Genomic DNA, 19,890 nt, shown 5'->3' with positions numbered 1-19,890 from the left:
AAAAAATAATTTGATTTACTACGATAAAAAAATTAAAACATCGCATATAAATTCTCAAGTTGTTGAGTTACGTTAATTTGGAAAGTTGATAAATCCTGTCGGGTAATTTTTTATCTAAATACGCTAAGGCATATTTGATTCAGAGATTCTTTAGGGTAGGGAAAAGTTAAAAGTGGAGGCTACAATTGGCGGTTATGTTATACAAATATAATCTCCCTCTAGTAGTCGGGGATTCAAAATGTAAATAATAAAATTTTTTCATTACCCACTAGAAAGAAAATCAATATAACAAAAGACAAAGTGATCAAAGTAACTACACAAAGTAATTTATATTGAATGCTTCTTTATCGAATTTTAAAGTCTCTAAAAATGTTAAATCCTCTTAGTGTTGCATTTAACGAGTATGGAACCAAGGGAAAAATTATTTCATAAGTTAAATGCTAAATAATTGGTTCTTAAATATGCAGCTTACACGTCTAAAAACAATTATTTAGTGTATTATTTTTCCCGAAATACATACTTATTTCTACCACTTGACAGGATGAAAAAATATTTTTAAAAACTGATGTAATTAAACCCTGAAGAATATAAAATATTGTATATATTATATTCTCATAAATGAAAAAAAAACTACTAAATGTTCCTATGTAAAAAGATATATTTTTACTTTCCCGTCTAGCGCTATAGCAGAGCTATAAAATTCTTTTCCTTAGAAGGGAAAGTATTGTAATCGGTCCGATTTGGGCATATGCGGTTTTCACTGGATCTTGATGTTTTGACACCAAAGAAACTCAAAAAACCGGATGAAAATTTTCCGGGTGTTAATGTTCGTATGTACGTGTGTATTTTTGGTCTTGCACCCCTTATATCTGCAGAACTACTGAGCCAATTTTGACCAAACTCTGTTAAATTACTTCCATATATGAGGTATTGAGGGCATTAAATTTTCAACCTAAAAGGTCAAGGGATGAGGCTGTAGAGCAACGTCACCCTCAGTATCTCGAGATTTCGCCTAATTACGGTCTTATTTTTCTTAAACACATTTATTAACGATTAAAAAATAACAATATTTGCAAAAATAATTTTTTTGCACAAAAAATGATCTAAGTAAACAAGCGGCTAACTGGGTATACTGCCTCAATAGTACCTCCTCTCATCACAAGGAGAGCTAGTGTAGCACTGACGTATAGCTGTTGTAGTCGCCTGCTATGTTGTGAAGTCACAGGTGAGCGGTAGAGTTAAATAAATAAATAATATTTAAAGTGTAAAAAAGTATTTAAAGTGGCTGCTAGTACCGCCACATCTGCGTGAATGAAATTCGGTATGTGCGCGCGCTTTAGTTAGAATCATTGAATTAAATAAACAATAAATATTTTTAATTAAATCGAGCGCGCGCGTGTTTATGTGTGTGTGTGTGTGTATATATATATATATATATGTGTGTGTGTGTGTGGGTGTGTAAGCCGGACATCAGAAAACAGCCACGTGACGGAAAGTCCTACAACTGTGTCATCATATTGTAGGATACTTTTGAAACTTGCTAGGAAAAAGTACTTATGATAAAAAATCGATTATCAGAAATCAGGAATATAGGTTTGATTGGCTTTCCTTCATAGTTGCTGTTGGATTTGTTTCTTCTGGTCTTTAATATTTCATTGTGTTTTTACATTGGAATTTGTGGCTTATTTCGCTTTTTAGTTTGCTGTGGGTTAAAATGAGTTTATTTTGTAATATTTTTTTATATATTTGATGTTACTGATGATCGGGTCGCTATTTAGGTTAGGAGCGTGGTAGCCTCAAATTTTTTGTTATGTATGTTATATATTATTGTTATAAGATTATGTTGAAATATTATTGTTATGTATGTTTCGTTTGTTGTTTATGTTATGTTATGTTTAAAAATGATATATCACAACCTTACTATTTCAATTTAAGATTTTTTAATTTCCCTTCGTTGTATAATGGGAGAGATTCGCTGGTTTTATACGGCAGTTACTTTTATTTAGATCTGAATACTAGATCGTGGATATCGGTGTTCTTTGATGGCTGGGTTTCAATTAACTACACGTCTCAGGAACGGTTAACTCATGGAAGCAAACTGCATACAATGCACGATTACTAATCTATATAGAAAACACTGCTCACAGGATACGGAATACAATTCCTCAACATATAATTGTGTATAGCTTTTTTTTAATGTACTAGAAGAAATAGTTTAATATCACATGTTAAATCAACAAAAAATTTACAAAATGTTCTGTAAAAATATTCAGATGAGTAAAAAAAATAAAAGTTATAAAAACGTTTATGATTATATTTTTCTTAAGTAAAACCATCATCTACAATGCATTGTTTCTCAATTCAATGTTTGTAATTTATTAATTTATGCGATCTCCCCCAATTTTTCTTGTTTCAAGTAACTGAGGTGGAAGAGATGTAATCAGAGTTACTTTCTCTGAGTTCATTAATTGATGAATAAAATCGGTGATCCTTTGTGGTACACCCGCCGGGTTGGTCTAGTGGTGAATTCATTAATGCAGATCAGCTGATTTCGAATCGAGAGTTCTAAGGTTCCTAGTAACCTTTATACGAATTTGAATACTAGATTACCGATACCGGTGTTCTTTAATGGTTAGGTTTCAATTAACCACGCATCTTAGGAACGGTCGACCTGAGACTGTACAAGACTACACTTCATTTACATTCATACATATCATCTTCATTCATCCTCTGACGTAATACCTTACGTGGGTTCCGGAGGCTAAACAGAAAAAAGAGAGAGGTGGTTGTACATCGAAGTTACGTGGGTTCCGGAGGCTAAACAGAAAAAAGAGAGAGGTGGTTGTACATCGAAGAAATAGATCTTTTTGTGGTAGGAACTATAAATTTTTATTTTTCTAGGTTTAACTACTAGATTTAACTACAGAATTATTTAAAAGTTTCCAGTCATATTTCACTAACAGCGCTGTACATTTCAGAGGCACAGGGTTTTTTCTAAATTTGTTTAAGTATACCGGTTCGTTTTTTGTTGTTTTAAAAACTATATTGTATCCAGAGTTCTTTTAATTCGTACACTACATTTTTTAAGTTTTTTTATTTATAAATTTAGTGTGTTGTATTTTTTTTTTAACTTCGGTTTTTGTTTTTATTTATTTAATTCAGATATGATCAGTAATTGAGTTTAACTATAATATCCATTTGTATTTTTTTTATTTTTTTTTGGACTTTGATGAATTAATTCATCATAAAAGCTCGAATTTTATACGTGAGAATATGGAAATGGAAATTTGTAACTTATGAAAAATGTCATCCCTGATCGGGATTCGAACCCGGAACCTCCAGATGAAAGGCCAAGACGCTACCACTCCGCCACGGAAATCGGAAATTGTGTGTTCTTCTTGCGGCACACATCCAACCGATTAGTTTGTTCCATATTTTGGCAGTATGTAATGGGAGCAACAGCTGCTTCAATCTTGTGCCTCAAATCTGGTAGATCTACATGTAGCGGAGACGCATACCCAAAATCCTTTACAAAATTGTTAATTTGCTAATTGATACATTTTTTCTTGTTCCTTCCAATATAATAAAAATTTTAATCCACATGGAAAATTTTTTAAGTACTTGTAAATCCTAAAAATATCTGTAAAATTAAAAATGTTTTGTTTGTTTTTTATTAATTACTTTAAAATTTTGTAAAATAGTATTTGTGTTTGTGATGAAATTAGAGTAGCTTTTCTTGTGCATTTGTGTCCGGCTGGTTGATATATAATGAATAATTGAATAAATAATACTACGATAGAAAATTGAGGATATACCATAATAATTTTGCTGACTTGTTGCTTATCCAGCAAAAAATTATTTCTTTCAAAAATAAGCAGTAGATAATTATTAAATAATTAAATATAAATTAAATTCACAATAAAAAATTTACCATAAATGATATTATTTTAATAATTTTATTTTTTCCTAATTCAATTTATTTGTCTTAATGTTAAATTTTATAATAATAGTTATTATTATTATTGTTATTACAACTCTTAACTCGTGTTATTTTGTGTCATTAATTTTATTTAACTTCAACTATAAAACAAAAAGAAAAACTTCAAAATAAATAATTTTAATTTTACCGATAAGATAAGCTATAGAGTTCAAATTTAAAGTGAATCAAGAACAATTTAAATAATATCATACAAATAACTTTTTCAGTTATACATTATAAGACAGCTTATTTATACTAATGTACAGGAGAACTCTTTAAAGCAAGGTGTGAATTGAATAATGCCTAGAGCGCATACATCTACCCTGCCCTTCTGAAAATTATCTATTAATATACAGTACTGTTCGTATTTTCGTATAAATTCGTTTTAATACGGTAAATAAATTTTCGTATTTTACCTGTTAGAGTTTTAGATTTCAGATTTAAAATGCAATAGCAATGTAGCCCACCAGACTGTTCTACTGGTTAACTCGTCATCGTAAATCAGTCGATTTCGAAGTCGAGAGTTCTAAGGTTAAAATTCTAAAAAAGGCGGTTACTTTTACGGATTTGAATGCTAGATCGCGGATACCGGTGTCTTTCGGTGGTTGAGCTTAAATTAACTACACATTTCAGGAATAGTCGACCTGAGACTGTACAAGACTACACTATATTTACATTCATACATATCATCCTCATTCATCCTCTGAAGTAATACGGTGGTTCCAGAGGCTAAACAGAAAAAGAGAGAGATTACAATTTTGAGTGTTCGAAAAAGTTGTTAACACTATTCGTTGTACAGAAAGGAATGTTGTTTTAAATGTATTGAGAGTAGGAACCTAACAATAATTTTTTTTCCTCTTAAAAAGAGTGCTGTAACGAATGTCAAATTACTATAACGTTTCGATAGTAACACTAAAATGTACACGAAAGGATATTCGATGTAATGAAAGTGGAACGACACCACCAAAAAAACCAAAAAAAAACAAACAAAAACAGAAAACACTCTGAACATAAAAATGTTGTAACCGATAACTTTGATAGATCAGTAATAAAAAATTTTTATGTAATAGAGAAAACTGTTCCTACCTTCAAAAAGTTGTTCCGACATTGAAAATATGATCAATTTTAAATAGAAATACTGTACTCTTTGAAAAATCTTGAAAAAATGGGTTTTATGTTGATAACGTGCAAATCGAAAATAAAATTTTTGATTTAACGACAGGATGTTGTAAATTTCAGAACTAGATAATTAAAAATTAAATCATAAAAAACTACTAATATTTTGTAGAGACATAGGTAGAATAAAATTAATTTCAGAAAGTATTGGCAAAATGAAGATGTTATAGGAGTTATGTTCAACTGATCGTGGCTAATATCGAAGGACGAGAAGGATTCATAAATGGGAGATTATCACGAGCAAATGAATCATATAGATATTTTTAAAGGCAATTAACGGAAAAAGTAATACCAAATTTATTAATATCATCTGCGATAGCGATAGTCAATGTGTCAAGCAAATCGACAAACCTCAAATTGGAAACAAAAGTCATTTCTTGTGATACAAGTATGAAGTAGACTACAGTACATGATTTAGTTGAAAAATTAAAACCAAAAGAATATTTCTAACCGATAAAATTTTCCCCGATCAATATTATAGAGTAATACTTTTACCTCCAAACTTGAGTGTGGCTCAGTCCAAAAAATATTAGCATGGACTAAATCAAAACATTATATTCGATCGGCTAAAAATTCTTGAGATACGTCAAATTATAATAATTTCATTAAGAAGGAAGAGAAAATATATCTAAAGAAGATAGGTTTGATTGTTGCAGTCACGTAATGAAAATATGGGAGTTAGGGGAATTTTATTAGTAAACTCCCACTAGTAGCTTTATAACTGCATAACTCTTGTAATATAAATCAAATCTGTGTACACTTGCATGTTTTTGAAACGTGACATATCGCTTGGTATTTTTAGAACGATATGATTATTATATTTCTATTTATTTGACAGACATTGCGTCTTAAAAGTAAATGGAAAAAAAAGAATTCGATAAATTTTGAAGTTTTTTAAGTTTCGATGAATTGAATTTCCATCTGCAAATGGTTGCTAAAACAAAAAGAAATCGAACAATTCTTGAAACGTCTCATATAAGCGATAAAAATAGATCTCATACGACAATTTAAAAAATCATGGTTGGAGCAAAGTGGAAGTTCCGAATAAAGTGTAAAACCAGGGTTGACGTCAAAAAAAAGTAATGCTACGTGTGGGATGGCAGTATGAGAGATGAGATTGAGAAGAAATTCTTCGCTATGAACTGCTGCGCTTTTTTAAACGATTGTTTTTAATCTCTAGCGCCAACAACTGGAAAGATTACCTTAAGCAGTCGAGATCGAGCGACCAGAATTGATCGTCAGGAAAAAATATTTCTTCCATTACAACCACACGTGTCTTCTTCCATCCAGGACCCAAACCTCTTTGGTGCCCCATCAAAAATTGAGAGTGATTGCCAGAGAAGTTTTTATGCATCCGCCTTTCAGCCCTAACTTTATACCGCCGGGTTATTATTACTTTTGGCCTCAGCAGAATTTTTTTAACCGCATAAAGTTGTTCATATATATAGGAGGTGTGTGAGAAAAGTAATGAGAATGACTTTTTACTTACCAAAGTTTTTATTTTTTTCAAACAACAATATTATCCCCTTCAAAGTAGTTCCCTTGGGCAGCTATACACCGCCGGAGTCGTTGTTCCCACTCCTGGTAGCAACACTGGAAGGTTTCAACTGGTAGGGCTTTTAACTTGTCGGTCACAATCTTTTGAATGTTCTCCAGAGTTCCAAAATGACGTTCTTTTAAGACATGTTTCAATTTCGGGAAAAGGAAAAAGTCACAAGGACTCAAATCAGGTGAATAGGGGGGGGGAGGAGGTTGAGAAACCGTAGGAATGCGTTTTGAGGTCAAAAATTCCCTGAAGGAAATGGCCGTGTGACACGGGGAATTGTCATGATGAAGCTTCCACTTGTCTGCAATGTCTGGTCTCACGCGAATCACTCTTTTCCTGAGCCCCTTTCAAGGACAGCTTTGTAAAACACTTGGTTGACAGTTTGTCCTGGAGGAACTAATTCTTTATGCACGATACCCATACTGTCAAAAAATCAAATCAGCTCATTCAACATTTTTTTCGGTCTAGGAGATGACGGCGTGATGACTTCGCTTTGCCGCTTTGTTTCAGGATCGTAATCAAATATCTAGGATTCATCACCTGTGATCACACGATTGAAGAATTCTTGGTCATTGTCAATCCTCTCAAGAAGATCAACGCACACGTTTCTTCCATTGTCCTTCTGTCCGTTGTGAGGTTTTTCGGCACCGATTTCGCACAAACCTTTCGCATGTCCAAATCGTCTGTCAAAATTTTATGTACGGTGAAAATGTTTAAATTTAACTGTTCGCTCATCATCCTTATTGTTAAACGACTGTCTGATCCCACAAGAACCCTCACACGCTCAACGTTTTCGTCAGATTTGAAATTGAAGGTCTCCCTGAGCGAGGTTGATCTTCAACGTGTACTCGGCCTTCCAAAAATGATTTGTGCCCACGGAAAACTTCATAAGCAAACTTCATAAGATTTGCTCTTCATAAGCAATGTTCCCCATAGGCCTGTTTCAAGTTTTCAAAGGTCAGACTCGCGGATTCCCCAAGTTAACACAAAACTTGATTGCACAACGTTGCTCTAATTTCCGATGCTCCATTTTCGAATAACACACAACTTCACTGATGGCGCTATAAAAAATAATGTGTTGGCTGAACGGAGTTGAAACTCGTACTGAGCATGTGGAAGGGATGAACAAACCGGTCTAGCACAGACCGGTAGACACAGCGTTGTCAAATCGCTCGCAGTGTTATCAATCTCATTACCTTTCTCACACATCTCGTATATATGACCAATTATCGGTAAAAATCGCTTATCACAGTTTTCGTCCAAAAAACAAAGAACTTTACAGTAACGGGATTTCCAATCTAATTTTCGTTCAAACTTTGAATGTAGAATATATTAGCTACTTTATGTTGAAAATGTGTTTTTTTAAGGATCGATTGAAAAAGTGAACAGTAATATTTGGTAATCTTGACGACCATATTTCTGTAGAATTGATACTGTACATAATAATTCCTGTTGCAATCAATAGTTATGCTTTTGCAATATGATGATGGATTTCTGAATTATCAATTTACTGGAATTTCTTTCACCGCATTCCAACTGAGTCATATATGACATAGAAATGTGGCGTTTATGCCTAAGAATTTTAACTGATAAAAAATAAATATATATATAGTTATAGATTAATAAAAAACTAAAATCTAAATGTAGTAAGTTAAATAAAAGTGTAAATACAAAGTAGATATGATTCATAAGATCCTAATCACGAACCCACTAAATCAAAAACTGCGCCTTATCCCCAATCTAGGAACCGGATTCACCAAAAGGCATGCGCAGCTCCGAGACAGGTATGGACACTTAACGGGAATGCATCGGACAGAGCGATCCTCCAGTCCCGTCAGCTTCAATGACACCAAAAGGTGACAGTTCCACGGAAGAGTGTTACGGACGGCGGATCTGGTGTCCCAGGAGCGTCATTACCGCCATTCATCCGCGCTTATGGGGACAGACGATGGCTTCGCTGCCAGGCTGACCTCTTCCCCGGGTCAATCGGTCTCGCGTCACCGTTCCCGATACCCAGATCTTCAAGGCGTTTTCTTGCTAACCGGCGTCTTCGCTCTTGGCGACCAGTGCTGTGTTGAAAACCAAATCATGTAACGCACGCTTCTCGGTCCTTACATCGCAATATTTCGTGAACAAAATTTAAAAATGCTACTGAATGCCTCGTCTGACTTGCACCATTATTTTGATAATAACGCTGGTGTTTAAGAGCTCAGTAGTTCTACACAAGTGCTGCCTTTGGGCTTCCCATTCTGGAACAGTGGAACGTAACATGTGCTGGCGAATCCATCAGTAGCCAATAGAAACACGTCTCCTCCGATGCAGGTATGACCTGAAACAGCCATGGCTCGTAAGGAACTGGGAGAGCCAAGAGCTCAGCTGGGGAGCTGAGCTCTTGGTCTTCCTCCTGAATCGCGGCTTGATGTGCCTTATTAACTCGTAAGTCTACCTTCCAATGTCAGAAGTATCCCGTCTAGTTGTCATTCGGCCAGCATTCTACTCTATACGGTATCCTTATCTCAGCCTCCATAAATCGCTTTTCACCAGCAATGATGCGGGAGGCATTCTAGTGATGACTTGTAATGCATCGGTCGAGACTGATCTATAGTACATCGCTATCCTAGCGCCAGCTTACGCTGTACATGTTCAAGCAATCGTCTACTTCTGGCTTCCGCACGCCAGTACAGCGAACAACAAACAGAAGTTTGTTACATGACCATATAACTCTCTCTTCTTAGAGCAAGGCCTTCCGACATTACGAAGGAGTCGAGTCAGTTTGTTCACCAGTGTTTCAGTTTTATGGGAAATCTCCTTAACGTGACAGGTAAAGGCCCGTCTTCTATCCAACCAGACTCCGAGATATAAGGCCTGATTCTGTGTCTGCACCTCTGTATCCCCTATCTTAATGCTCACTGGCTGTATTCTTCTTCTTCCGGTCATTAGAATAGCCTGAGTTTTCCGTGATGAAAGTAGTAACCCGGTCTCGCCCAACCAGATCTCAATCCCAGTGATGACTTCTTCGGCTCTACTAACCACCTTCGCCTCCGACTTCGCCGAAACAACCGATGCCAAATCGTTGGCGAAGACGAACATATTGACACTATCTGGGAGATCCATTCTCAGAAGCCCCTCAAACGCGATATTTCATAATAGGGAACCTAATATAGATTCCTGAGGAACTACACAGGTCATCCTGAAACATAGGCTATCCGCACCTTGTTGGTATATTAATCATCTGTCACTTAAGTACGCCTGTACCGTGCGTCTCAAATATGGACAAATGTCCCAATCCATTGATTTAAGTATAAATTCCCATTTCAGGGAATTGAAAGCATTCGAGATATCTAAGAGGACCACCAATGTAATCTGTCTGGTCCTCCATGTTCCCTGGGCTGCGATATCTACTCTTCCCATCAAGGCTCTCATAATATCCACTGTGGATCACCCGGGTCGGAATCCGTATTTCTGGTCGCTAAATCCTCCTGTCTCTTTAACCTCTGCCAGCTACCTTGATGTGAGCAGCCACTCAAAGCTCATGGTAAAGTTATTGACCAAACAAATTGGTCTAAGGGCCATCACATCCAAATTGTCTGCATTACCTAGCAGGACCAGGTAGGCCTCTTTCCAGTCATTTGGTATATACTCATTCTTCAAGATCAGTTGAAGAAACCTAAGATCTCAGTCAGTGTTTGTTATACTATAATTTTGGCTACTGGAACTGGAATATGTCCGGACCCGGGCTATTCGTATTTTTAAGTCTTCCAGTCGCTGAAGCAACTCTACGTGGGTAAAATGGGTATCTCCTCAGCTGCCAGCCTTAATTTTCAATAACTGAACTGATTGAAGGTTTTTTGTAAAAAAAAAAAAAAAACCATTACTGCTTGATTCTCAATTTTTTTAGCATAGTAATATATAACTAGCTACATCACCTTATATTTAAAGCACTTTTACGTAACAATTAATTGGTAAACTTAAGGCAGGAAACTAATACATATCGAATATGATATAATTCAGATTGCAGTAATTTATTTCAGATAGTCAAACATCCACTAAAGATAGTTATTTTTATATGGAATTGAATACAAGATTGTGGATACCAGTGTTGTTTGGTGGTTGGGTTTCAATAAACCACGCATCTCAGGAATGGTCGACCTGAGACTACAAGACTACACGTCACTTATATTCATACATATCATCCTTTGAAGTAATACCTTACGGTGGTTCTGAAGGCAAGATAGAAAAATATAAAAGATAGTCAAACATCATTCTCATGGGTAATCTGTTTATGTTGCTGTTCTGTACTTTTCTTGATTGTATTAAAAGCAGGTTTCTTATCACATTTCTTGAAATGACACTTTCAAATGGACAGCAATTTTTATAATGTATTCTTATTTAAATAAAAGTAAAACTAAAAAATAAGAAACTTTTCAAGAAAAGTAAAGCCAACTTAAAAAAATTTACTTTCAAAGGATTTTTGATTTCTTTTTTTTAAATTGTGACTAAAATTTTGAAATTTAAAGAAAGCTTGGTACGTCTTTGATTTTAGTGCATATTTTTAACACATTTTTTTTTATAAAAATGTTTTCAATTTAAATTTTCTACAGTTATTTAATAATAATTATCACCTGAATTAATAAATTGATAAGAAATAATTGATGTGATTTAGGTTAATGTTATTTGTTTACCTTTTAGTATAATGTTAAATGTTAAAATGTTTGTAATGAATCTTTAGTTGCTTATCACAAATTAATATCTTTTAATTACTGTATATTATAATAAAATCAAATCTTTTCCCTATCAATTGTTACATTCTTTATTATAATTATTATCGCTTTATGTTATCTTTTAATCTGTAAACAGATACATAGACATAGATTATTATACATTTATTGATAGAAAGGTAATTTTTTCCTTTTTTTTGTCTTCAGTCATTTGACTGGTTTGATGCAGCTCTCCAAGATTCCCTATCTAGTGCTAGTCGTTTCATTTCAGTATACCTTCTACATCCTACATCCCTAACAATTTGTTTTACATATTCCAAACGTGGCCTGGCTACACAATTTTTCCCTTCTACCTGTCCTTCCAATATTAAAGCGACTATTCCAGGATGCCTTAGTATGTGGCCTATAAGTCTGTCTCTTCTTTTAACTATATTTTTCCAAATATAATTTTTTTCTTATTGTTTGCAATTACAACTTTCGTCATCCATTTTCAGATAATTTTTTTTGAAGTAGAAAGATTTAATAATAATTAATGCAAGAAATACAAACATACTGAGAATTTCATTTGGTATAATACAAGAGTATTTAGAAATGTGCATGCTGACCACTATACCATAATATGATTGCCTATTCTACAGACGTGTTATTGGGTGTAAAATAAAATTCTAAATAAATCTTTAATTTCAGATGCAAAATATATTGAAAAGATGAAATAAAAATTTGAGTTTAAATGCATAACTTATCAATTTACTATATAAATTGTATAAAAACAATGTTTTTAATTACATGCTACAGATACAGAATATTATAACCCTACAGTGGCTGTGGTGTTGTAATCTGTCTGGAGCTAATTTACATAATGTATGTGTACATAAACTATAAATAGGAACAAATAATAATAAAAATTAATTAGTAAAATTAAAAATTAAAAAAAGACTTTTGAAATTATATAAAAAAATAAATCCTTTTAAATTAAAAAAGTGGGAGGTTGCCTCCTTTAAATAAAAAGGAAACCCATCCTTTTTCTTAAATATTCTCTTCTTTCTTCTGTTCTCTTTAAAAACAAAGGAAGGAGTGAGAGGAGAGAGGAAGAGAGATATTCCTTTTTTATTTTTTACAAATACACAACAGGGATATCTGGTTTTACCATAGTAATGATCATGCTCTACCATCACTCATAAATAGTGTAAAGTTCTCAAAAAACCTTTATAAAACTATAAACCTTATAAACCTTTATAATTTTTGTAACTTTTTTTGCACTAGAAGGATTATATGAAAATTTAGAAATTTGCGAATGTCCTCCCATAAATATTAAAAGATAGAATATTTTATTTTCAATCATGGGTTTATGGCTAACTTCTCATTTAAATTTGATTAAAACTGGTATGGCTGAACACCACCAGTTTGTTATAACACAACAATTGTTTGTTAAGAGATAACAAACAATTTAATAGAAACTGTACATAATGATGTACTACTAATGGGCTATAAACAGCTTTTCTTTTAAACATTAAGACTTGAAAATACTATATCGATGGTACATTTCAGTTTGATCTTCAACAACTTAACACCTATACTTGGGTGGGCAACATGGCTCAAATTTTCTATATTTTATATTTTTAATGGTCTCTGAGAAATGTGGAATTTTCAAAAGAAGCTCTAAAACATCTTAAAATCTCTATTTTAATTTAAAGGAAATTTGAATCGTTTAGAGTAATGAAAATTAATTTCTTTAACATTATGATTTAAAAAATTTTTTTTACAAAGTAGAACACATTTTAAAAATGGTTCCAATTTTGGAATATTAAAACGTTTAATTGAGTTGGTTTAGGAGAATATTAGCTCTTTGGAGGGAAAAAATTCTCCTCAAAGGGTAAACAAATTTTTTTCAAGGTATATTTGGTAAAGAATGATTCAAATATCTTAATACTCCTTTTTTTTAGTTAACTTCTGAGGTTGTGGGTTAAGATCTTTGGGAGGCAAGTGAGCCTATAACTTACAGGCAACATTATGTATTTTAATTTTTTTTTTCGGAATACATTTTGAAAAAAAAATGACTTGCGTATGACTATATTACAAGTTTTATTGAAATCTCAAAATTATGGACGTTGATTAATGGATGATACCTGCTTATCATTTTGTATATTATTTTCAAATTATTAAAGATAGTATATATTTAAAAAAAAGAAAAGTTAAAAAATCATACTACTTCTAACTATATTAAATTTGTGAATAGAGAAAATAGGCCCGCTAATTAGAAAAAACCTGAACCTCTATATGATATTTTATTTTTTTTCTAAATATAGAATGCATTTTGAAAAATTAATTTTAAATACTGCACTATTAAATTTTTATGGGGGTAAATCAAGAAATTGAAGAGGGTTAATCTTTTAAACCCCAGTGAAGGTAAAATTGCATTACTAGTTTTTGAGTACACTTCTTACACAATCACTTAAAATTTATTTCTTTTGGATTTTCTGCTGTGATTTGCTGTAGGTAGATCCCTCTTTAAATTCCTACAGCAGTTAGCTAACATTTTTGGGTTTCATCTTCCCTGGTATCATGTTTCCATTGTAGATATCTCCTAGTGAAAGCTTTCTCCATGTTCATTACTGATAGTGCCGAGATTGTTAGGGAAAAAATCAAAATGTAAATGTAAGAAATGGATTTTGAGGACATGTTACAACCAACTTCTTTATAGTTTTGAAGGAGTTCACTCACAAGTTCTCTGTATTTCTGGCTTTATGGTTTCCCAGGAAGTTGTTTACCACATTTTGAAATGGTTTCCATGCAGCAACCTCCAAGTCATTCAAATATTCATCAAATGCTGAATTAATTTTCTTATTTGTGGTCCAAAAAATGTACCTTCCTATTTTAGCATCGCTTTTATATTAGGGAAGAAACTGATACCTTGCACCATTACAATCCAATGCTTTAACAAAATGTTTTATTTAATCTAGCTTTATGTGTAATGGTGGAAGAATAACTTTTTCTGGTTTTACTAATGCCTGACTAACAACATTCTTCTCTCGGACAGTCAGTACCTCTCTGGCCACTGCTCTTTGATGTAATTGTTTATCCTATCCCTGCTGTCACACTTGCACAAAAAGCAACAGAACAGTGCTTCCAAGTTGCATACTTTTACATCTCCACAAATATGCTATAAATATTTCTCATACTGAATTCTGCTTAATACAAGTTTCATATTTTCATAAGACTCCTTCAAGTGAACAGTGTATGCTAACAGCGTGTGCATGGGTATTTATTTCCAATATGAAGTAGAACACCTTTCAAACTAAGCTTTGACAAGTCAATAAAAAGTCATCATTGGATGGTACATTATACACATCATTACAATCATTACATATGCAATCAGTACATATACTAAGTATGCAATTTACAATATACTAAGTTTTCATACTGAGAAGAAATGTTCAAATTCTGACTATCTGCTACGGAAAGTACTTATTTTAGTGTTTGGTTGTAAAAGATGCCATCCTTTCAGTCTTGATGCCAATATTTCTACTTGATTTTTTGATAAATTTAGATCATGAACCAGATCATCTAATGCTGACTGATTAATTAAATGGGGTTGAATACATGTATTTTCAAATTTTTGGATCTCTTTTTTCATCGCCTTATAAGTCAGCATAAGATTCAACAATTTCATCTTCATCTAAGTTCCATATTTCTGGTGGTACTAGAATTGAAAGTTCTTGGTTATGTGGCACTGGCCACATGACAGAGAGAATATCAGGATATTTAGCACTATGTCTACTTTAAGCTGTTATCCCAGATAACTTTATTACACAAAAATAACAGTCTTTGGTGTGATCCTTCGGTATTTTCCAAACCATTAAAATTGCAAATGGCATGTGACAAGATCCATTTAGCCAACCGGTTATCAATGTTACACAAGAAGCACAGCAAATATGAGGAGTCCAAGATTTATCCTGATCAGCTAATTTACATTCAAAATGCAGTTCATATGACTTTTTTATCAGTCCAGTTATATTTCTTTTCTGAAACTTCAATGTTACCTCACCACAGATGTAGCAGAAATTATGTGGATGATTAATGCAACTGCGAGGCTTTGTTAATATATTACAATAACTAATATTGTTTAAAAAGAAACACTTTATAAACACACTTTACCTGCAACTTTATGAACAACTTTACACTTTATGAACAACTTATACCTGCAAATATGAAAGCCAGCTATTTAGCTCAATGTTGCACACACGAGAACTCGCACTTGAATGAGAATTAAAAATATTTCTCTAGTCTGCACTATAGTTTATAAGTAAATATAATAATGGCAAAAATAATTAATGAGTGGATGATATGTTTATAGCAAGATGAAAATAGGAAGAATGAATCACATTCTTATTCATTTTAATTAGTGTGCAAATAATAAAAATGATGACTAATGTCTAACAAATCAATGTGACAACAATTAAGGGACTGTAATAAATAAACAAAAGCTATTTAGTTTATAAATAATATAATAAAATACGTTCATAAACTGCTACGCTTATAGCGTTCATGCATGATACTACTTGAAAATAAGAATGGTAGTTACAAAAAAACTAAGGCTGATAGAAGAATCCTGATTTCATATTTGAAATCAGCAAAACTTAGTGGAAAACCACTAAGAATCAATTATTCACTCCCTTTAAAAAAAATTATTGTTGATCAGTGTAGTTTAAACCTAACTGTATGCTTCAAAATTAATTTGAATACTGCTCACTGCTGATCGTTGTTATAAAATTGAGGTTATGGGTTAATAATAAACTTTAGATGGTTTAGTTGTTTTTGAAATAATTTTAATTATATTTAATTATTTTTTGAAAATCAAGTTATGTAGGGTTTTTGTGTTTGTTGAATTCTAAACTGTATCTACATTTTTCCAATTGAATCTGATTATAATAAAGTGAAATTCCATTTTGAATTCTTTGTTTTTAAAAATGCTGTGTCTCCTCAGTCATGGAGAATATGCTTAGTACTATAACTAATCATTTTCTTTTTTATGGCTTTAGTTATGGAAGAATACCGACTTAGGTATGCTGGATGAGTATATTCAAACTGTTAAGTATTTTGCAGAATTTTTAATAATCTTGTGAGAATGGTAAACTTCCCATCTCTTGTATTTTATCTGAACGTCAACCGGTACATGGTGATAAAAGGGAGTACACTAAATAGTACAACTTAGTCCTTCACTGAGCATACAAGGAATTTCTTCATCCAAGTAAACAAAGATATCATTAGGTTGGTGACAAAAAATATAAGGAATTGAGTTGAAAAGTTCACTATTGCATTGATGGGCAATAGTGAAATTTTATAACATTTATTGTATTTGTAAATTAATATAGTATAAACCACAATGATTTTTTTTCTAATGTAAATTAAATGTATTTCAATTTTTCAAAGGCTTGAATTTATTGTACTAAAAAGAGCTGTTTTTATTTTAATTTTTAAAAATTCATAATATTTTGCTGTTAAGTTTTGTTTTAAATAGCCTTTTGAACCGGTCTAGTGTTAAGTCTTCACAAATCTGTTGTTTAACACCTGATTATCGAAGTCAAAGGTTCTTGGATTCAAATCCTAATAAAAGTTAGTTGTTTTTGTATGGATTTGAATACTAGACAGTGGATACTTTGGCAGTTAAGGTTCATTTAACTACATGTCTCAGGGATGGTTAGCCGGAGTCTGTACAAAACTACACCTCATTTATATGTCATACATATCATCCTCCTTTCATTGGACTGAGGAGGGATGCTTATTGTTCATTAGTCGAACAGATTACAATGTACATATTAGGAAAAAAGAAAAAAGTTTTGTTTTAAATAATATAAGATGATTTTTTTTTGTTTCATAGACTTTATTACACAATCTTCTAAAAATTAAATTCTCTACATTTGATAATAAAATAACAAAAGAAACTAACTAGTTTACTCCTAATATAATGTCTTAAAAATTTCAGTATGATCTTATTTCACCGGGAGAACTGAATTCTGGACGAAATTTTTCATTAGCCGTAACTCAATAAGAAAGCGTTTTTGGACATATGTTTGTATGGACATTTTTCCTTATTTCAAGCTCTAGAATCAGTTCCCAAATTATTTCCCTTTCCTCCTGAATCACTCTGTATATATATAATTTATCTGTATGAATTATACTTACCAACACTAAATAAAAAATTTAATAAGACGTTAATATATGCTGAAACTTTGTTCCTGTTTTGCATTAGTCCCAAGCTGAAATTTTATACTTAGACAGAAATATACATATGAAATAAATGTTTAATAATGATTCCCTTTTTAGTGAATGATTAAACACTTCAAGCCAAAAGACTGCAGTTTGATTTTGTGGCAAAACAGCTCGGTAATCCCATGAAAATTTATCATCTAATTATAAAATTGTAAACATTTTACACTATGAGAAAAAAATACTGCTGTTATTATTAATGGTAATATTATCCTTAATATAGTTTTTTATCTGCATTTGTGCCTATCAAACTTGTACATGTTGTAGTCAAGTATGACTGTAACAATTTTATTATAACTGATACAGTGATCCAATGCTAAAATGTATAAAACTACAAGGCAACTTAAAATATTTACATTTTTTTTGCATAAATGAATCTTACAAAATTCATGAAATTTTATTTAAAAAAGATCATTTTTTAGTCCTATCATCAATATTGTATTTATTAATGGTAACCATCATGAAGCATGAAGACAGTAGCACTTCAACACTGGTTTATTAATAAACCAATGGTAACTCTGCTGATAAAGAAGATATATAATTAACTCTTAAAAAATTATCAGGAGGATAATTCCAAATATTTTGAGAGGTAGTTATTAAAAATAGTTATAATATTTAGTGTGTGTTCTACCATTGATATATATATATAAATATACCACACAAATATATATATAATTATATATATATATACATATATATATAATTATATATATATTTGTGTGTGTGTGTTAAAATTATATTAAATAATTTTATCATGTTTACTTTCCTGGCATCATAGTTCTAGTGCTATGCTGTAAGAAGGAAAGTGTGGTAACAGTCAAAAAATGGGATATGGTTTTTTTTAATTTCTCAACATTTTGTGACCCAGGAACCCCAGAGAACAAAAAAAAGTGGGGAGTAATATTCATATGTTTGTATGTATGTGTGCTGGTGTGTTTAACTATCCTTTGACTGGATAAACTGATTTTGATGAAATTTGTTACAGAGACTTATGTATGTGGGGAAATTTGTTGAAAAAATGTTGTGGACAATATCTCCAGGAAGTGGGGTAGATAGATCTTGGGGGTCAATTTTCTAAAAAATTTTGTAAACATTACCCCACTTTATACTAAGCAGTACATGTATACATGCTTATCTTACCATTTTTAAAAACATTTTTCTCCAAAATTTCCCCTTCACCAAAAAATGAAAAAAGCTATCTTTTTATTTATTTCATATTTTTTAATTGAATTTCCTAAACATAGTGATAATGCAAGCAATCAAAAAAAAAAATAAATAAATAAATAAAAATACTTTTGAGGCAATAATGTAGATGGAGGAGCTGATCAAAGTTTAAAAATACCAATTTTTTGAAATTTTTAAAACTTTTTTGGTTTATTTAAACTTTTAATAATAATATTACGGAAAAATTTCATCGTAATTCACCCCCGCAACCCACAAAAAGAACATTAAAAAAGTTAATTTTTCAGTGGCATTTTATTTTGTTGTTTTTTTCATTAAACATAGTAAACGTATAAAAATCAAAAACTTTCTTGGGAGGTGATTTTGGATGCAGCGAACAGAAAACTTTTACATGAAAAAGTTTACCTTTTTCATGTAAAAGGCCATTTACCATTATTTTTCCACTAAATAAGAATAAATAACCAGTGCAAGGAGATTTTTTGGTAATAACTTTACTTAAGTTATTGGTAAATCTTTGGTAGAAAATTATTTTTGTAATTTTAAAAATTAAATGATTTAAATGCTCAAGAAGGATACAAATTTCAAAGAACATATAATTACTTATGCCTAAAAGATAAGTGAACATACACCAATATCCGACCAGACAACAGAACTCTTTTTACAAAACAATTTTTAAAAAAATATTAGGGCTTAGCCACCCTACTTACAAAATTAATTACAGTTATTGCTAAACAAAGGCTTATTATTTAATTTAACTTGAGAATTATTATTAATCGTAAATGAGATAATCCAATATTTCAATCTGATAATAGATTTTTTTGGAAATTTTTATCCTGAGAGTATTCTACTAAAAATTTGTAAAATAATTGGTTGTTTTGAATCAAGTCAGATATAAATATTCTAATGCTTCTCATGGGTCAAAATTTGTATCAGTGAGTGAAGTATGTCTTATATACATTTATATTATTTTCATAAATAATATGGCAGGGATTCTTTGATATTAATCAACTTCATAGATTTTA

At 31.8% G+C, this 19,890-nt stretch overlaps 1 protein-coding gene across 2 annotated transcripts in view; it reads left to right on the top strand.

Moving 5' to 3' along the window:
* The window catches only part of LOC142320507 (uncharacterized), a 47,585-nt gene that overhangs the window by 9,732 nt on the left and 17,963 nt on the right, over positions 1–19,890 (top strand). The window lies entirely within an intron of this gene.

This window comes from Lycorma delicatula, chromosome 2 (genome assembly GCF_047948215.1).
Source record: "Lycorma delicatula isolate Av1 chromosome 2, ASM4794821v1, whole genome shotgun sequence".
NCBI classification, from domain to species: domain Eukaryota; kingdom Metazoa; phylum Arthropoda; class Insecta; order Hemiptera; family Fulgoridae; genus Lycorma; species Lycorma delicatula.
The sequence above is the reverse complement of the archived record's forward strand: the minus strand, read 5'-3'. Positions and strand labels throughout refer to the sequence as shown.